General features: G+C 40.0%; 1 protein-coding gene across 2 annotated transcripts in view; it reads right to left on the bottom strand.

Moving 5' to 3' along the window:
* The window catches only part of TMEM150C (transmembrane protein 150C), an 87,716-nt gene that overhangs the window by 62,503 nt on the left and 3,278 nt on the right, over positions 1-21,935 (bottom strand). The gene's annotated exons all lie outside the window — the stretch shown is intronic.

Below are 21,935 nucleotides of genomic sequence, written 5' to 3'. Positions count from 1 at the left end.
AATGCTCCCATCCTTGACTTCGTATTTCTGCTCACACAAATTCACAGTAAGTGTACTGGACTGAATCATGTCCCTCCACAAGATGTGTCCAAGCCTAATCCCCATTACATGTGAGCGTCACCTTCTTTGGAAATAGAGGCTTTGCAGGTGCAATTAGTTAAGGATCTTCAGAAGCGAGCTTCCTGGATTTAGGGTGGGACCTAAGTCCAATGACTGATGTCCTTATACAAAAGAGGAGAGGAAACAGACACACACAGGGAAGGAGCACACATGAAGACAGAGGCAGAGATTGGAATAATGCTGCCAGGGAAAGCCAGGAGCCATCAGAAGCTGGAAGAGGCAAGGAAGGATCCTCCCCTAGAACCTTCAATAGGAGCAAGGCGCTGCTGACAACTTGGTTTTGGATTTCTGGCCTCCAGGACTGTGAGAGAGTAAATTTCTGTTGTTTTAAGCCACAAAGTCTGTGGTAATTTGTTGTGGCAGCCCTTGGAAACTAATACACTAAGGAAACAATCCAAGATGTGAACAAAGGTTTATATATAAAGATGTTCATCTCTGCATTATTTTTATTTTATTTCTCACTCTGTCACCCAGGTTGGTGTGCAGTAGCATAATCCTGGCTCACTGAAACCTCTGCCTCCCATGTTCAAGCGATTCTCCTGCTTCAGCCTCCTGAGTAGCTGGCACTACAGGCACCCACCACCACACCTGGCTAATTTTTGTGTTTTTAATAGAGGCAGGGTTTCACCATGTTGGCCAGGCTGATCTCAAACTCCTGACGTCAAATGATCCACCCACCTCAGCCTCCCAAAGCACTGGGATTACAGGCATGAGCCACCGCACCTGGCCTATGCATTATTTTATAACAGCAGAAAGTTAGAAAAAAACTTGAAGCAATGAAAAACAGAGGAAGGAGTAAGTTATAATGTACCTATAATTAATTCGCAGCCATTCAAATATGTTTTTGAAGAATTTCTAATGCCATAGGAAAATGCTTATATGTGCAGAAAATTCAGGATATAAAAGTGGATGTACAATGTGATCCTCAAATGTAATTACATATGATATATTCTTATTGCCCTGATAAATAAGATGGGTAAAAAAAAATCTGAAATAGAAAATAGCATATGTCAACAATATACTAGAAGAAAAACAAACCATGACCCAGGAGAGTTTATCCCAGAAAATTTATAGTTGTTATTATCAACATATAATATATTAATGAGTCAAAGCCTTAGAATCAACTCAAAGGATGTTAAAAAGACATTTGAGGGGCCAGGTGCAGTGGCTCACGCCTGCAATCCCAGCACTTTGGGAGGCTGAGATGGGCAGATTACTTGAGCTCAGGAATTTGAGACCACCCTGGGCAACATGGTGAAACCTCAACCTTACAAAAAATATTATACAAAAATTAGCCAGGTGTGGTGTTGCACACCTGTAGTCCTAGCTACTCAGAAGGCTAAGGTGGGAGGATCACTTGAGCCTGGGAGGTCAAAGCTGCAGTGGGCTGAGATCACGCCACTGCACTCCAGCCTGGGGAACAGAGCTAGACCCTGTCTCAAACAAACAAACACAAAAGACATTTGATAAAATTCAGTGATCATTCCTTACAAAATAGCTAAGAAAACGAGGAATAGAAAGATTCTATAATGAGTATCTCTCTTTTTCTTTTTTTTTTCTTTTTTGAGACGGAGTCTCGATCTGTCGCCCAGGCTGGAGTGCAGTGGCGCCATCTCGGCTCACTGCAAGCTCTGCCTCCTGGGTTCACGCCATTCTCCTGCCTCAGCCTCCTGGGTAGCTGGGACTATAGGCGCTTGCCACCATGCCCGGCTAATTTTTTTTTTGTATTTTTAGTAGAGATGGGGTTTCACCGTGTTAGCCAGGCTGGTCTCTATCTCCTGACCTCGTGATCCACCCGCCTCAGCCTCCCAAAGTGCTGGGATTACAGGCGTGAGCCACTGCAGCCGGCCGAGTATCTCTCTTTTTCAAACTATCATCCAGTATCATTCTTTGGGGTGAAAGGGGAGCTTTCCTATTAAACAAAATTAGGATGAATGAATACTATTACTGTGATCATTAACACTATTCTGGCAATTTTTACCAATTCAGTAAGATGAGAAACAAAAATAAGGGGTCTAATTACAATAACATAGAATTATTATCTGCAAGAGCAAGACCAGAGAATTGATTAAAATATTATTGGAATTAATGACTGTTCATATAATGAATTGGATAAAGGATAAAAATTCAAACAACTTTTAAATATACAGAAAAAAATGGAAACAGATTTACAGTATCAACAAAACCCATAAAATATTGAGGACTACCTATAAGAAATGTACATGAACAAACCCCACAAAACTACTAAGAGACACAAAAACTTGAATAAATGTTCCTGGAAGGTAATTATTATTATTATTATTATTATTTTTTTTTTTTTTTTTTTTTTTGAGACGGAGTCTTGCTCTGTCGCCCAGGCTGGAGTACAGTGGCCGGATCTCAGCTCACTGCAAGCTCCGCCTCCCGGGTTCACGCCATTCTCCTGCCTCAGCCTCCCGAGTAGCTGGGACTACAGGCGCCGGCCACCTCGCCCGGCTAATTTTTTGTATTTTTTAGTAGAGACGGGGTTTCACCGGGTTAGCCAGGATGGTCTCGATCCCCTGACCTTGTGATCCGCCCGTCTCGGCCTCCCAAAGTGCTGGGATTACAGGCTTAAGCCACCGCACCCGGCCGGATGGTAAATTATTAATAGAATACTGTGAAGAAAACTCTCTTGCCAAATTTAGAGATATCAGAGAATCCAATAGAAAAACTTAAGGAGATTAATTTGGAATTTGACAATGTTTCTAATGTTCATCTGGAAGAAGGAATTGTTGAGGCAAACACCTGCACATAAAATTGGTGTCTAAGCCCAAATAAGTCATAGTCATTCAATGTTTCTACTTTTTTTTTTCTTTTGTGAGACAAGGTCTTGCTCTGTTGCCCAGGCTGAAGTGTGGTGGTGTGATCATGGCTCACTGCAGCCTTAACCTTCTGGGCTCAAGTAATCCTCCCATTTCAGTCTCCTGAGTAGCTGGAACTACAGGTGCATGCCACCATGCCTGGCTAATTTATTGATGTTTTTGTTGAGATGGGGTCTCACTATGTGGCCCAGATTGGTCTCAAACTCCTGAGTTCAAGCAATCCTCCCCACACCTCGGCCTCCTAACGTGCTAGGAATACAGTGTGAACAACCACGCCTGGCTATTACCTATTCTTTTAATTAGTGTTTCACTACCTGGGAAGCTTCAGAACTGAAGGGTGTTTTCTTAAAAAGGTTTTGCTTTTTTCCCTCTAAGCATTATTATTATTTATATTAATATTTTGCATCTTATTCCTTTGTATCCTGGCTAAGTCCTTCTAGGGAAATGCAAACCTAGAAGCTTTGCCTTCTAGGGAAAGGCAAAGCTCTGTGGTTATTTAAAAGAAGCACCCATTGAAACATTTTTATTTACATAATTACTATATTTTTATCCTGACATAAAGACAGGTTGATTTATTGTTGTGTGCTGTTTTTTAATTGACAAATAAAAGTTACGTATATTTATGGTGTACAACATGATGTTTTGATATATGTATGCACTGTGGAATGGATAAATCAAACTAATTAATATATGCATTATCTCACATACTTATTTTTCTGTGGTGAGAACACTTAAAATCTACTCTCTTAGCAATGCTCAAGTATACGATATATTGTCATTAGCTCTAGTCACCATGATGTACAATAGATCTTGTGAACTTATTCTTCTAAGACAGGTTGATTTGAATCCCAGCTCTGTCTCTACTAGCTGTTTGAATTTAAGCAATTTATTTAATCACAGTGCATTCCAATTTATTTATTTTTGAAAAGCAGATTAATGTACCTACCTCAAATACTTGCTATGGGAATGCAGTCACATAATTATTATCTAGTGCAGGGTTTGGCACATACTAGAAGCTTAGTAAGGATGATTTATTATAAGTTATATACTTTCTAACTTTCTATTCCTTTCTCTGTATTTCCCCAAAGTTTTCTTATGTAAATATTTAACCCTGATTTGATTCAGTCTTATAATATGGGTAGATCATAGTTGTTTACATGTATGTCTGCTATGCTCAGCTGTAATTTCTTAGAGAGAGGAGGCAATGTTTCATTCATCTACACATCTATACAGCTCCTAGCTCATTGCTGTCTTCATTTCAAATAACCATCGATGTGAAAAAACTGAAGAAAAAGAAGGAACAGAGAGGGGGAAAGAAAAGGAAAAGGATGTTGATTATAATGATGGATGTATATGTTTGTACTCTAGCAACAACATTTTATTTCATTATTTCTTAAATTTAATAAAACCTCAGTATCAGATGATATTCTAAATTAGCACAAAGAAATGACTTGAAATGTACAAATCGGACTAAATCAGGGAGGAGCCCAAAACAAGCCACAACTCAATCTGTACACATTTACTGAATTCCCACTATGTATTTAAATACTGAATTCCCACTATGTACTTAAATGACGGTGGGGTTCTGGCTCTTAATTCAATAGTCTATCCATGGTTTAATAGTGATGAAATGTTGATATATTAAAACAGCCCAAGTCTCATGTATTCTAAAAAGTCAAGAAATATATACTTATGGGTCCCATAAAAAGTCAAGAAATATATACTTATGGTTCCTATAATAGTAACAGCCCTGCCTTGCTCTATAATATTATTTTGTTTTACTGCATATGGTCTGGACTCTAGGGCTATACTTAACACGCAGTGAGGTGGAAATACAGCTGCCAAGAGAAAAATGTTATTCATTTATTTTTTTACTTACACATACAAAACAAGGACAGTCTTCCTAAATGCCTAACTGGAAAGCTTATAATAATTTTAATATTATCAACCTGGTCTGAGTCTTTAACAAGAAGATATTAATACAAAATGGCATCTAATAAAGCTCTTAAATATAACCAAATGCAAAAATATAGGAGGAAGCCAGTCAATGTTTAGGAAAAGGTAAGGTTTATGGAATAAGTGGGCCTTAAAGCTGTGGACAAATGTAAATAAATAGAATGGGCCAGGGAGGGCATTTCAATGTGGGAACCATGAAAACAGAAGAAGACAGGACATGGTTCACATCAGTGGGCAGTAAAAGTCTACATAAGCGAGGAACTGGAAGAAAAATGTGGTCAAATAAAATGGGTTCAGATTATACGTGGCCCTGAATGCCAATCCCTGTAGCTTGGATTTGGTCCTGTAAACAAGTAGTCACTCAAGAGGGCTCCCGGATGCAGGGAAACCTTGTGAAAGTGAAGTTTAGGGAAGATAAGGTAAGCAGGACCTACGCACGAGGCTCCAGTGGCCAAAAGACAGGAGGTAGGGAAACCAATGTGGAAACTACTGCAGGGTTTTCACACATCAAACCATGGTTATTTAACATTGTCTTAAAAATTTTTAATGCATGGCGTTATCAGACTTATTTCTAAATAGCAAGTGGTGGAAGAAGAGAGTAGGTAGAAGTTCCAGGCAGGTCAGTTCAAGCTCAGTCCTTCTTGGAACCTCATACTTTGCATCGAGGTGATCATCAGTGTCATTAAATGGATCCAGGTGAAAGACACACTAGCTGGACTGAAGAAAATGGGAAACTGAAAGGAATTACCACTAGTTAAGACTGGGAAAGACACAGTACTGAAAGTACTTCACGGTGTGTCCAATAGTGGCAAGACCACATGGAATAAATATTACCTTTATGTGAATAGCACTTTGCAAAACGTTTTATGCGCTATATTAATGACTGATATATATATATCACTTACCATGTGCCAGGCACAACTAATACAACAACCCTAGGAGGTAGGTACTAGGATCCACTTTTACAGATGCACAAAAGTAATAACCTGTCCAACATCACATTGCTGGCAATGCTGGAACCAGAATTGGGCCCAGGGGGTCTAACTCCAGGACCTGTGCTCTTAACACTACACTCTGCTGCTTCTCATTCTACTTCCTCTTCAAAACAACCTGTAAAGTAGTTAAGATCAATCTTACTTGTTCAACAAATATTTACAGAGTTCTTACTTGCAAGGATCTATCCCATATATTGAGTTTCCAATGGTGGATGAGCCATGATCCCTACTTTCAACCACATACAGTTTAGAGAGCCAGAAAGACAAGTATATCCACATTTTACTGCTGAAAAATGGAAATCTAAGCTTAAATAAATAACTTGTCCAAACACACAGCCAATATAGCAGGTGATTAGGCCAGGACTTGAATGCTGATATTACATCTGCAAGTCTAATGCTTATTCCAAGTAACGTTGTTACTTCTTTTTCTGGCCTACTAGACAAAAATGAAAGAAAACAACAATATAAAAAACAGAACTAACTAGCCAGATTTCTACAAAAAGGGCCTGATCTTGGATGAAGACAACGTTGAATGAAGAGGCTGTGACTCTGGTGCAGAGTACAGGTTACCTATGCCAATATACCACATACTCATTCAAGAGCTAAAAAAATGTATCATTTCAAACATGAAATGTCCTGTCATCAATCAATATTTTTCCTAAAATTATTTCAGATGCTCTAGGTAAATCATTCACATAGGGCCACTTCTTTCAAGGAAAATCAAGAGAAACCCTTGTGGGCTGAGAAGCTGAAGACCACTCCAGTCAGTTCACTTCTACAGTAATTAAAACTATTTTCTATTTTTCCTTCTATCCCTTCAATGCCCCTTAAGGGAGGCCTACAGATCTTCCTTTGATACATCAGAAAATGTTCTCAAACTACCTAACTACACCATCTTGCAAGATTTGTTTTATCAAATTTTGATGGCCTTTCTGAGTTTGTCAGTGTGAACCACTATTATGAACGATTGGATATTAACTGCCCCTCACCAGACGTAGCTGGCAACATCAAGGGCAGCAAATATTCATTAAGTTTTCACTTACTAAGGTGCTTAAACACCGTAGGTGCCATGTCAGTAGCAGATCTTTTGATTTCTTTTTATTTCCCATAAAGGTCCTGTTCGAGGTCAAACATACATGTAAGTGTGAGCAGCTAGTCACTATCGCATGACTTGGAGGATGATAATAGAGGCCTCCTTTGCCCTTAAATACTTCTTGTCCCAGCCTGTCAAAGTGGATGAATTTAAGGAAGAGAAGTTTGATCATAGGGAACTAGCAGGGTTATTAAGGAAGTTAACAGATATTTATTGAACACGCCTGATGGGCCCAACACAATAGAAGGCCCTGCCCACCCGACCCAGCATAAGCACCAGAATTGACCAGTATCATTAAGATTGAAATGTAGGGCCGAGCACAGTGGCTTATGCCTGTAATCCCAGCACTTTGGGAGGCCCAGGCAGGTGGATTCCTTGAGCCCAGGGGTTTGAGACCAGCCTGGGCAACATGGCAAAACCTCAACTCTACAAAAATATACAAAAATTAGCCAAGTGTGGAGGTGAACACTTGTGGTCCCAGCTACTTGGGAGACTGAGGTGGGATGATGGCTTGAGCAAGGCAGGTCGAGGCTGCAGTGAGCCATGTTTGTACCACTGTATTCCAGTCTGGGTGACAGAGTAAGACTATGCCTCAAAAAAAAAAAAAAAAGATTGAAATGTAGTGTTTTTTTTCAGGCTTCCAAGATTGAATCAGGAAGTGAAGCTCTGGAGAGACCAATATCAAGTTCTGAAATTGAAGCAGTAATTAAAAAAAAAATCTACCAATCAAAAAAGCCCCAGACCAGATGTATTCACAGCCAAATTCTACCAGATGTACAAGAAAGAGCTGGTACCAATTCTATTGGAACTAGTCAAAAAATCAAGGAGGAGGGACTCCTCCCTCACTCATTCTATGAAGCCAGCATCACCTTGATAACAAAATCTGGTAAAGATGCAACAAAAAAAGAAAACTACAGGCCAATATCCCTGATGACCATATACACAAAAGTCCTCAACAAAATACCAGCAAATCGAATCCAGCAGCACATCAAAAAGTTAACTCCCCATGATCGCATAGGCTTCACTTTTGGAATGCAAGGCTGGTTCAACATATGCAAATCAGTAAATGTGATTCACAACATAAACAGAATTAAAAACAAAAACCATATGATCATCTCAACAGATGTGGAAAAAGCTTTCAATACAATCCAACATTCTTTCATGATAAAAATCAAGAAGCTAGGCATTGAAGGAACATACCTCAAAATAATAAGAGCCATCTAGGATAAACCTACAGCCAACATTATACTGAATGGGCAAAACCTGGAAGCGTTCCCCTTGAGAACTGGAGCAAGACAAGGATGCCCACTCTCACCACTCCCATTTGACACAGTACCGGAAATCTTTGCCACAGTAATCAGGCAAGGGAAAGAAAATAATAAATAGGAAAAGAAAAAGTCAAACTATCTCTCTTTGTGGATGGTATGAATCTATACTTAGAAAATCCTATAAACTTGGCCAGGTACAGTGGCTAATGCCTGTAATCCCAGTACATTGGGGGGCTGAGGCTGGCAGATCACTTGAGGCCAGGAGTTTGAGAACGGCCTGGCCAACATGGCAAAACCCTATCTCTACTAAAAGTACAAAAATTAGCTGGGCATGGTGGTACACACCTCCCAGCTACTTGGGGGGTTGAGGCATGGGAATTGCTTGAACCCACGAGGCGGAGGTTGCAGTGAGCTGAGATTGTGCCATTGCACTCCAGCCTGGATGACAGAGCAAGACTCTGTCTCAAAAAAAGAAAAAAAGAAAAAAAAAGCTAAGAGCCAAATCAAGAACACAATCCCATTTGCAACAGCTGCAAAAAAACAAAACAAAACAAAAAAATCTAGGAATATATCTAACCAAGGAGGTGAAAGATCTCTGCAAGGAGAACTACAAAATAATGCTGAAAGAAATTACAAATGACACAACCGAATGGAAACATTCTATGCTCACAGATTGGAAGAATCAATATTATTAAAATGGCCGTTCTTCCTAAAACAGTCTACAAATTCAACACTATTCCTATTAAACTACCAATGTCATTTCCCACAGAACTAGAAAAAACCTATTCTAAAATTCACATGGAGCCAAACAAGAGCTGGAATAGTCAAAGCAATCCTAAGCATAAAGAACAAAACCAGAGGTATCACATTACCCAACTTCGGACTATACTATAAGATTACAGTAACCAAAACAGCATAATACTGGTAAAAAAACAGACAGACTAGTGGAACAGAATAAACCCAGAATTAATGCCACACACCAGCAGCCATCTGATCTTTGACAAAATTGACAAAAAATAAGCAATGGGGAAAGGACTCCCTACTCAGTAAATGGTGGTGGGATAGCTGGCTAGCCATATGCAGAAAAATAAAACTATAAAACTGGGGCCAGGTGCAGTGGCTCAAGTCTGTAATCGCAGCACTTTGGGAGGCTGAGGCGGGCAGATTATGAGGTCAGGAGATCGAGATCATCCTGGCTAACACAATGAAATCTCGTCTATACTAAAAATACAAAAAATTAGCCAGGCGTGCTGGTGGGTGCCTGTTGTCCCAGCTACTTGGAAGCCTCCCAAGTGTGAACCCGGGAGGTGGAGGTTGCAGTGAGCCAAGATTGCATCACTGCGCTCCAGCCTGGGCAACAGAGTGAGACTCCATCTCAAAAATAAATAAATAAATAAAATAAAATAAAAATGGACTTCTACCTTTTACCATATACAAAAATTAACCAAGATGGATTAAATATTTAAATGTAAGATTTCAAACTATAAGAATCCTAGAAGAAAACCTAGGAAACACCATTCAGGAACACCTTGGAAAAGAATTTATGACTTAGTTCTCAAAAGCAATTGCAACAAAAACAAAAATTGACAAGTGGGACCTAATTAAGCTAAAGAGTTTCTGCACAGCAAAGGAACTATCAACAAAGTAAACAGACAACCTACAGAATGGAAGAAGAAAATGTTGGTAAACTATGCATGCAACTAAGGTCTAATATCCAGAATTTATAAGAAACAAGCAAGCAAAAAACAATAACCCAAATAAAAAATGAGCAAACGACAGGAACAGACACTTCTCAAAAAAAGACATACAAGCAGCCAACAAACATGAAAAAAAGAAAAAAGGTTTAATCAGTTGTGTGCAGTGGCTCATGCCTGTAATACCAGCACTTTGGGAGGCCAAGGTGGGTGGATCACTTGAGGTCAGGAGTTCAAGACCAGTCTGGCCAATATGGTGAAACCCCATCTCTACTAAAAATACTAAAATCAGCTGGACATGGTGGCACGTGCCTGTAGTCCCAGCTACTTGGGAGACTGGGGCAAGAGAATAGCTTGAACCAGGGAGGCAGAGGTTACAGAGAGCTGAGATTGTGCCATTTCACTCCAGCCTGGGCGTTGTAGCGAGACTCTGTCTCAAAAAATAAGTTAAAAAAAAAAGGTTTAATTATCAGAGAAATGCAAATCAAAACCACGATGTGATACCATCTCCCACCAGTCAGAATGGCTATTACCAAAATGTCCAAAAACAACAAATGTTGGCAAGGCTGCAGAAAAAAGGGAATGCTTAGGAAATGTTGGTGGGAATATAAATTAGTCCAGTCACAGTGGAAAGCAGTTTGGAGATTTCTCAAAGAACTTGAAACAGAACTGCCATTCAACCCAGCAGTCCTCTTATTGGATATATAGCCAAAAGAAAATATATCTTTCTACCAAAAAGACACATGCACTCATGTTCATCACAGCACTATTCACAATAGCAAAGACATGGAATCAACCTAGGTACCCATCAGTGGGGAACTGGTTAAAGAAAATGTGGTACATATACCCCATGGAATACTATACAGTCATAAAAAAGAATGAAATCATGTCCTTTGCAACAACATGGATGCAGCTGGAGGCCATTATCCTCAGTGAATTAATGAAGAAACAGAAAAACAAATACCGTATATTCTCATAAGTGGGAGCTAAACAATGGGTACTCATGGACATAAACATGAGGACTGCCAGAGAGGGGAGGGAGGATAGCAAGGACTGAAAAACTAACTATTGGGTACTACGCTTACTAACTGGATGATGAGAACAATTGTATCCCAAACTTCAGTATCATGCAATATATTTAGGTAACAAACTTGGACATGTACCTCCTAAACAGCTGAAATTACTTAAAAAATTAAAACGTAGTTTTTCAATCATTTAAATATCAAATTTATTTTCAATAACATCTCATTTATTTTTAATAAAATGTAATACATTTTAAAATATTTACATTGTTCATGCAAGGGGCAGCAGGGTGTTGTGGAATGAAGGGCCCCAGAGCAAGTCTTCCGTCTCCTTTCCCAGCTGCCTTTCTGAGCATGCTGCAATTCAGTCCCTCTCAACCAAAAGTGGCTCCCCAAATTGCTGAGCTTGTTGGCTGGGCTCTGCGCTAGATGGTGTGAATACGAAGACACAGTCCCACTCCCATGCAACTCATAGATAATTAATTAGGAAACAAGTGCAGCAGCTGGAAATTGGTACAGGAAACCAGGGAGCTCCAAAGAGAGGAAACTAACCCAGCACTGGGGCAGGTGGTGGGCAAGCGAGGAGGCAATGGCCCTGGGCTGGATCTTCAGGGATGTGAAGGCTTTAAGCTGGTAAGGAAGCACTGCATGCAGATACCAGGGCATGGGCAGGGCTACAAGGCACCCAACCACTTGTGTGTGCAGGAAACAGAGTTTGTGACGCTCAGGGAATCATGAGTAAGGCAGAGAGTGGTGACAGGTGAGCTAGAGAGGTGGGCAAGTGACCCATCCCGGGGGTAATGGCGTTGCAGCCAATGAAGACCCATGGAGGGGTAGTCTCATTTGGCTTTCACTACAGGAAAATGTGTTCATTGGAAATACTTCACAAGGTAGAGATGGTGATAAAGAAGAAGATGGGAAGTACTAAAAAAAAATCCCCAATTTAGAGATAACCACTGTTACATTTGATGTGCAATCCTTTGCACAAATATATATGTGTGCATGTTTGCATGTAATATATTCATATGAATATATACATTTACATATACTAACAAAAATATTTTTCTTCAAAAATAAAATGATTTAAAATGTGGTATATATACTATGGAATATTATTCAGCCTTAAAAAAATGAAAGAAATTATGACACATACTACAACATGGATGAATCATGAGGACATTATGCTAGGTGAAATAAGCCAGCCACAAAAAGACAAATACTATACCTTATGATTCCACTTACATGAGGTATCTAGAGAAATTAAATTCATAGAGAAAAGTAGAACAATGGTTGCCAGGGGCTAGGGGTAGAAGGATATGGGGAGTTGTTTAATGGGTATAGAGTTTCAGTTCTATAAGACGAAAGAAGTTTTGGAGATTGGATGTATAGCAATGTTAATATACTTAGGACTACTGAACTGTACACTTAAAAATAGTGAAGGTGGTCAATTCTGTTATGTGGATTTTACTACAAGTAAGGATTAAACATGTAAGTAAATAAAATTTAAAAAGGAAATCACTTAACAAAGCTCTTTAAACTTTTTCACTTCTTTTTGTAATCGTCTCTTTATTGGAGATACATACAACTCCGTCAATATTTCAGATGACTGTATAGTATTCTATTGTAGAGATCTACCTTAATTTATTTAACCCAGGAGAATTATTTTTTAGAATGGAAGAAACTTGCAAATGCTTGTCTGATGGGAAGGAGCTAGCAAAGAGCAGAGAGAGGTACAGGACCACAGAAGAGAGGAATATAATAATAGAGCAAAAGCCCCGGACCCAAAGGAGGTGAGAGGAGATGGTATTAGAGGTTCAGGTGATGCACTGGTCTTCAACACAAAGAAAAATGGATATCATATCCTCTGAGGAAAGGAGGCTGATATGGTTTAGCTCTGTGTCCCCACCCAAATCTCATCTAGAATTGTAATCCCCATAATCCCCATGTGTTGGGGGAGGGGCCTGGTGGGAGGTGATTAGATCAAGAGCGCAGTTCCCCCATGCTGTTCTCATGGTAGTGAGTGAGTTCTTACAATATCTGATGGTTTTATATGTGTTTAACAGTTCCACCTTCACATGCTCTCTCTCATAAACTCTCTCGCTCTCTCACCTGCCGCCATGTGGACGTGCCTGCTTCCCCTTCTGCCATGATTTTAAGTTTACTGAGGCCCCAGCCATGCAGAACTATGAGTCAAAGAAATCTCTTTCCTTGATAAATTACCCACTGTTGGCAGTTCTTTATAGCCTGTGAAAACAGAGATACAGATGAATATATAAGAAAGAGTTTGGGCAGCTGAGGGAAGTCAAGAGACTAGACGTCTCAATGAAAAAAGAGATTGAGGAAGTAGGGTATGAAAGAGCTGGAAGGATGCACAGTTATGTTCAGAGAATGGGATAGTGGGGTTAAGATTTCTGAGGTGAAAAAAATAGCAGCCAGACAAGAGTTTGGGTGGAGGGTTGAGAGTGAGTAGGTATGGTTTAGTGGGGGTGAAGACGTTAAGAAGGTCCAATGGAGTTTGAGGCTGAATTCATTGGTCAGACCCTCTAGGATGATGTCATTGCCATAGGTTACTGCAAGAGTTGGGGGAGAAAGGGAGGTACAGGAAGACATGGAGCCAGATCGTCAGTTCTTTAAGAAATAAACAGGAGTGACTGGGAGTTGAATGAAGAGTTGGGATGAGAAAGGGTGGAAGGGGGTTGCCTCATTCAGCAATGAGACTTAGAGTACATTCTCCAGCAACCCTAAATTCTTTACCATGATTTATTTTCTCCATAGCACATACAGCATACACTATACTATTTATTTTTCTACGGTCTGTCTTCTCCACTATAATATGAAGCTCCCCGAGGACAGAAATGTCCATTTTGTTCAGCGCTCTACCACCAATACCTAGATTATGTCTACACATATCAATGCTTCAGTAAATCATATTTGAATGAATGAATGAATGAATGAGTAAATCGTAAAGGCCAGTTAAAATAAGGACACTCGTGAGGTTTGCTAAAATAGCAGGGAGAGTCTTCCTTAGGAAGGAGCTATCTTATAGTGTTCAGACTTAGAGGGACAGAAAAGTCAGTCACGGCCTCATCCCAGTGTGCATCTGCTTTTTATTTTCCCCTTTTCACGTGACTACTCTTTTTGATCCTAAAAGACTCAGCTTGGGTGTCACCACCTCTGGAAAGCACGACATGATGTCTCTCCCTTTATCTATCCAGGGCGGCTGCCCCTCGTGTTCTCATGGTACCCTAGGATGCCTCTCAATTAGCATGCTTACTCCACTGTATGGTAAATGTTTACATGGCGGTCACCCCACTAGACTGAATAAGTGTGGCATATCTTAAACTTGCAGTAGGCACTCTGGTATAGTTTGGATATTTGATCCCTCCAAACCTCATGTTGAAATTTGATACCCAATGTTAGTGGTGGGGACTAATGGGAGGGGTTTAGGTAATGGGGGCTGATCCTTCATAAATGTCTTGGTAGCATCCTCACAGTAGTAAGTTTTCATTCTATGAGTTCCCAAGAAAGCTGGCTGTTAAAAAGAGCCTGGCCCCTCCTTCCCTTCTCTCTGGTTGCCTCCTTTCTCGGTATGTGATTTCTGCACACACTGGCTCCCCCACACCTTCCACCATGAGTGGAAACAGCCTGAAGCCCGCACCAGAACCAGATACCGGCGCCATGCTTCTCGTACAGCCTGCAGAACTAGGAGCCAAATAAACCTCTTTTCTTTATAAATTACCCAGCCTCGGGTATTCCTTTATAGCAACACAAAAATGGATTAAAACATGTTCTATAAATGTTTTTGAATATATAAGTGGAAAGCACTGGATGTGTGAGTTGGAAGATCCTACATTTTTCCTTCTTTGAAGCTCACCCCTGTCACACACAAATCTACACTTTGGCCCTACTGAGCAAATAGGCCCTGGTGCTAGAGAAACCAGGTGGGAAAACAGCTCAGTCCCCACCACAGCCTTCCTGTTAAGCTAAGCTAGGGGTCCACTGGCCTTCATGTGTCCATTTCCCTGCCCATCTGCCCATACGCATGCCTGTGATAACATGGTGGAATTCTGAGGTACACGGGCTACCTTGCTCACCTGTGATGTTGCCCAGCCAGTAGAGCACAATGAAACCACTTGGGAAGCTTTAAAAAAAAAAAGTTTGGTGTCTGAGCTCCCTGACCCACCCAGAGATTCTGATTTAATAGATTTGGGGCGCAGCTGGAATTGTAGAGTTCTTCAGATGATTTTACTGTGCAGCCATGGTTGAGAACCTCTGCCCCCTGCCTCGCTTGCCATCTCTTCCGGGTTTGTGGTGCTGTCCAAGGTAGCACCTCATCAAGAACTTCTTCACTCCAGGGTCTGCCCAAGCCAGCCATGGGCAAAGGTCAATGGTCTGTCTGAAGAACCCAGTGGAAGTGTGCTGCATCTTAGGGCAGCACAAGAAGCCAAATCACATAGTTAACTGGCCTGGAGGAAAGCACACCTTTGTGTTCCATCTGAAACTGCTGTCCAGTAGCCACAGAGGCTATTAAAATTTGAATAAATCAAAATTAAAAATTCAGTCAATAACAGGCTAGCCAGTGTATTGTCACCTTTATGGGTCACATGATCTCTGTTCCAGTTACTCAACTCTTCAGTGTCCATGTAGTGGCAATCACAGGTAACATGTAAACAATGGGTATGGCTGTGTTCCAATTGGACTTTATTTACAAAATAGCTGACTCCTATCGAAAAACCATCAAATGCCCTAAGACAAAAACATTTACTTAATAAAATTTCTAAACACAAAGAGATAATGATTTATTTGGAAAGGCAAGGTAAATATGCAACAAGCAAGCAAAATAGAAGCCAGATGAAACTAAAGTAAGCCTTAAGGTAAAACATCAGAGTCATGTTAAGTTGGCCTGGGCAAACATTATGTCGAGAACTAATATAAAACATTCATAGGCCAAAGTGGAATGGAGTCTCATCCTTCCGTGATGGCTGTGGTCAAGCCAAGACTCTAAGAAATAAATTGCGTGCCTTCCAAAGGCATTTTCTAACTCTGAGACACTGAACAGGGGAGAAGTTATCATCCAGAACAATCCTCTTTAATTTCCCATGTGATAAAATAAGTTAGAACCTGTGTTATGAACAAGAAAGAAGAGTGAAAAAAAAAAGTTACTTTGAGCCAGAGTCTGTGGCTAGGGAATTCACAAATATTGTCCGATAGCTAATAAAAAGCAACATTTCTGAATTGCTACATTTATGGCTCTGTAAGTGATTTGGGTCAGTGGCTTGATCTTAAAAGTTCAGGATGTGCCACTATTTGATCATAACTATATCGTTCTGCGAATCAGTTAATGGAGAATTTTCGTCTTTATTTTTATGTGCACACATATACAATGAAAATTTTGTTATAAAATGGCAAGCCACTCCTTTTCATATAAATCAATTTTATGCCACATGTAAGCTGAAATTAAAATGGGGAAACACCAATCAAAATGTCATAGAAAAGATAATCAGCTTTCTCAAGAACAATTCTATTAGCTGCTAAAAATACAGGAGATAAATATGGTTTTTGTGAACACTGTGCTGTCAATGACAAGACTGGAAAATGTTTCAAAATGCCATACATTTGAAGTCTATGGTATGTGGGAACATACTACCACAAAGGCAGAAAAAAATGTCACCCACAAGTTAATATTCCTGCTACTACATATAGGTATATTTTAGTTATCAGTGTTTCTATATAAATATACTTTAAGTTTTAGTGCAAACTAGAGTTTAGAAATTCCAGGAGAAATTCCAGGAGATATATTTCCATTAGAAATTCCAGGATGATTATATTACAGAATTCTAATTTTAACTTGCAAATACTCCAAGTTCAGTAAAAAAAAATACTATTTCTATTTGGATTGCATTACAATGGTATCAACATTTCTTAATTAACACTATTCACTCATGAATCAACAGAATGAAAATAACTTGAAAGACTATTTTATCAACCAGCACAGTGTAAAAAATACATAATGTTAATTTTAGCTACATACAGTTTTAATTTATGCTTTAAAACTTCCACTTATTGCCATTTAAATATTTCTTTGGCAGTCAAGTCATCATAAGTGTAAAAAAAGAGTAAGAAATCTACTTTGTTAATAAATGAAATGTTTGATGAATAGTAAAGCTATGCTATTTTTGGAGATTTTTATGTTTATATTCAGTTGATTGTCATTATAATTCATTATAATTGCTTCAGAGTTAAATAACATCATTTAAACAATGGGCTAATTTCCTATACTGCCATAGTTAAGCACAGTTACTTCTTAAGCTTTGTCTACACTTGTCTAAAAGTATTCCCCAACTCTCAATGTTTTCTCAAAGGCAGTTCATCTTGCTCCTTTGTATTCCACAGATAGAGTCTGGATCACTGTCCTCAGAGATGGACGATTCTACAGCCTTGAACAAAATCTGAATAGCTTTAGAATTTTTCACATGTTAGACACAGCTTCTGTGCTTTTTAAAGGAAAGTAAGCATGATGGCAAGCTGTTGCCTCTTCTAGTCTACCTGACAAAGTTTATGGACTTCAAGTGATCCAATTACATTAAGTTTGACCTTTAAGGAAAACTGAAATCTACTTCCAAAATGAAATCAGTTTTACTTTCTAGATTGCACTGGAGAAAAAATATTTCCAGCCTCACTTTCAAGACTTCTCTTGTCATGTGAAATTCTTAAAACAACATTGTTTTCTATTTATTTTATGAAAACTATGTCACGAGGCACTTGTGGGCAGGAGGTGATTTTGAAAAGACAACTTAGGATATAGTAAATAGTAGTAGATTTATAAGATGGACGTATCTATTTAGACCATTTGTCCTATTTGTACAAACAAATGTGTGCAGAAGTTAGGAAGTGGTTAGGAGGGAAGGAAGACAGCTCTGGAGACACAATCTGTAGTCAGTCTCTGGGACAAGCACATTTCTTTGGGCATACGGCTGCTTTTTCAAGGACATTAACCTTCAGAGACCACAGGCAGGCAGCAGTGAGGTCTCTTCCTGCCTAAATGTGCAAGTGACTCCCCTGTCACCCATCAGGCCTCCTCTTATACAGAAAATAACTGGCATCAGCTTATTTCTGTACTTGTACAATGCTCTACAATTTTTGAACCTCACAGTTTTGTAGATGTCCATCTATGTATCACTATCACATGGTAAGATGGGAGGTGAGGTGGTTGAACGCTTGGGCCGTCACCAGACTGCCGGGGTTCCTATTTTGCCTTCACTACTTACTGGGATGTAGGTACTGCAGGATAATGGCAATACCTACATCAAAGGACTGTTGTGAGAGACAAGATAACAGACGCAAAGCATTCAGCATGGAGGACTTGGTAAGCACGCAATAATGTTACTCACTGTTAGCTATTATTTTTGTCTTAGGTCAGTGTTTCCTGAAGTGGATCCCAAGCCTAGTTTCATAGGCAATATTTTACATCATGAACCAGTATACACATATACACTTATGTAATAATAATACAAATAATAAATATGCATATATGCTGCTTATTACATATGGACTGAGTGACGCAGAGTTAGGATTTGAACCTAAGGGTTCAGGGCCCTGTTTTTCTAGTGTTTTTTTTTTTTTTTCCTTGGAGGAGGGATAACAGGCACACATCACCACGCCTGGCAAATATTGTATTTTTAGTAGAGATGGGATTTTGCCATGTTGGCCAGGCTGGTCTTGAACTCCTGACCTCAAGTGATCCACCTGCCTCAGCCTCCCAAAGTGTTGGGATTAAGGCGTGAGCCAACGTGCCTGGCCTCTCTAGTGCTCTTAACCACTACTCTCCACTGCCTTGTGGCCTGGTACTTGTTATACATGGAGGAGCCAAAGTTTCATCAAACACTAGTAACCCTCACTAAGAAGGATGCACAGTGACCACTTCTATTACACATTTTATTTCATCAAGAAAAATGCTGATCCTAACCTGTTCAATTGATTTTATGACCCAAGAAACGTAATTTGAAAAATACTACAGTAAGTGTTGTAAGAAAAATTGTTTTGAAAACACTAACAGCCAGGCATGGTGGCACACGCTGTAGTCCCAGCTACTTGGGGGGCTGTTGGGGGACTGAGGTGGGAGGATCCCTTGAGGCCAGGAGTTCAAGAATGCAGTGAGATATGATCATATCACAGCACTGTAGCCTGGGTGACAGAGTGAGACTCTGTCTCTATTTGTTTTTTTTTGAGACAGAGTCTCACTCTGTCACCCAGGCTGGAGTGCAGTGGCGCAATCTCCGCTCACTGCAAGCTCCACCCCCCGGGTTCATACCATTCTCCTGCCTCAGTCTCCCGAGTAGCTGGGACTACAGGTGCCCACCACCACGCATGGCTAATTTTTTTGTATTTTTAGTAGAGACGGGGTTTCACCATGTTCACCAGGATGGTCTCGATCTCCTGACCTTGTGATCCACCCGCCTCGGCCTCCCAAAGTGCTGGGATTATAGGCGTGAGCCACCGCACCTGGCCTGACTCTGTCTCTACTAAAAGAGAAAAGAAAAGAACAGAAAACACTAACAATAAAAAGTTAAATAAGTATACGTATTTCATCTCAGAGGCTTTACCATGCTATTGTGCATTGTAAATCTCCAAAAAAAATAAATAAATAAGAATACATGGAGCATTTATTCAAGCATCCCCATCACCCTACGGGATGGACACTAATCTGGGAAATGTTATCACGGGGTGTTAATACCTTCAAGACAGGGAAAATTTGGGGGTTATTTCAATCTATACTTTAGTTGACACAAACACAGTCAATAAATGTTTAAATAGTTGATTGAGGGAGAGTCCCTTCCAGAGGAGGGGAACCCCCAGGACCCTGAGCTCTGGCCTGGAGAGAAGTACCCTAGATACCTATGCTGGGTGAGGGGCATCACTCACCCAAGAAACATGAGAGGCAGCGTCTTGTAAAACAGTCTAATTAACAACATGTCCCTCTCCATGATCAAAATAATGGCTTTAATCAGAGCAAATTAGTTTAAAAATGGAAACAACATGGTTGATGCTAAATCAAATCCCATTTTTATGGTTTTACTAAAAATAATGGTAGGTTATACCTTAAGTGGATTTGGTAATCTCCACAGGCTGGACTTGAGCAAGAGGATCTGGGTTTGAAACCCAAGAGAAAGAAACCAGACAAGAAGGGGCCAACAGAGGCAGAGACTTCAGCTGCTCCTGGAGCCAGGAGTACCCATTTGTCAGACTTTTCACAGGGTCTCTGTGATTGTAATCAAGGGAAGAACGCGAGAGATGTGCATCACTACCTACTTCCTACCTTTCCCTGAACCTCCTCTCCCTAGAAAAATTGAAACGTAAAAAACTGACTCTAAGAATACATGATCTATAATGTGCAAAAGAGCAAATAACCTCCAGTTCATGAACATTAACATGAGGGGCCAAGCATCTAAACAACTCTGGGTGATGCTTATTATTGGGGCTAGCAGACATATAGAAATTAAAAAGAGAAACTGTTTTTAGAGTAGAGTTGAACTTCACCACAAAATATCTTCTTCAGAGCAAGTGCAAGTGGTTTTTCTTTTCTTCTTCCTCTTCTTCTTTTTTTTTTTTTTTTGATATGGAGTCTAGCTCTGTCACCCAGGCTGGAGTGCAGTGGCATGATCTTGGCTCACTGCAACCTCCGCCTCCCGGGTCCAAGCATTCTCCTGTCTCACCCTCCCAAGTAGCTTGGATTACAGGTGCCTGCCATCATGCCCAGCTAATTTTTTTTGTATCTTTGGTAGAGACGGGTTTCACTGTATTAGACAGGCTGGTCTCGAACTCCTGACCTCATGATCCACCCGCCTCAGCCTCCCGAAGTGCTGGGATTACAAGCGTGAGACACTGCACGTGGCCTCACAAGTGGTTTTTCATAGCAATAGGATTATGCAGTCAAATCTCAATTCTAGTATTATCAATGCCAACTGCCACTTTTTTTTTCTAATTAAAAGATAATTGCCCTTAAGTGCTATCTCTCTAGGAAATGTGGGGAGAAAATTTAGAACTATACTGTCCAATATGGTAGCCACTAGCCCCATGTGGCTATTTAAATTAATTAAGGCTAAATAAAATTTAAAATTCAGTTCCTCAATTACACTAGCCCACGTTTCAGGTGTTCAATAGCCACATGTGGCTCATGGCTATCATACTGGACAGATTATAGAACACATCCATCAGTGCAGAAAGTTCTTTTGGACAGCACTGATCTGGAACAGGCTGTTTATAGATGCCAAAAAGGAGAATATTCATTTCTCACTTGGTAAAAGAGCTTCAAGCCCTACCTACCAGAGCTGGTTTGACTCAGAACAGTTTGGGGCTGAATTTGAAGGCTACTGCCAAAGATTTCACAATTATCTCAAAATATTCCAAATAGCTGATCTAAAATCTCTTTGCATGATGATTGATTTTCCATTGCCACAAGTTGTCTTTCAAAATCTAAACACACCGGAAAAAAAAATTTTTTTAAACATACCAGGAAATGATATTTGGTGATAACAATAACTTAAAGTTCCAATAATTTATGAATAAGTTCGAAAATAGTTAAACAACTATGAAAAAATATAAGGATACATGGCACCATCAGCTCCAGGAGTAAAAATTTATAGTTAAAATAAGTAAGGGCTGTCAGGCCTCTGAGTCCAAGCTAAGCCATCTTATCCCCTGTGACCTGCACGTATACATCCAGATGGCCTGAAGCAACTGAAGATCCACAAAAGAAGTGAAAATAGCCTTAACTGATGACATTCCACCATTGTGATTTATTTTTGCCCCACCCTAACTGATCAATGTACTTTGCAATCTCCCCCACCCTTAAGAAGGTTCTTTGCACTCCCCCACTCTTAAGAAGGTTCTTTGTAATTCTCCCCACCCTTGAGAATGTACTTTGTGAGATACACCCCCTGCCCA

The sequence above is a fragment of the Macaca mulatta genome, chromosome 5, assembly GCF_049350105.2.
Source record: "Macaca mulatta isolate MMU2019108-1 chromosome 5, T2T-MMU8v2.0, whole genome shotgun sequence".
Taxonomy (NCBI): Eukaryota; Metazoa; Chordata; class Mammalia; order Primates; family Cercopithecidae; genus Macaca; species Macaca mulatta.
This window is presented reverse-complemented; position numbering and strand designations above follow the sequence as displayed.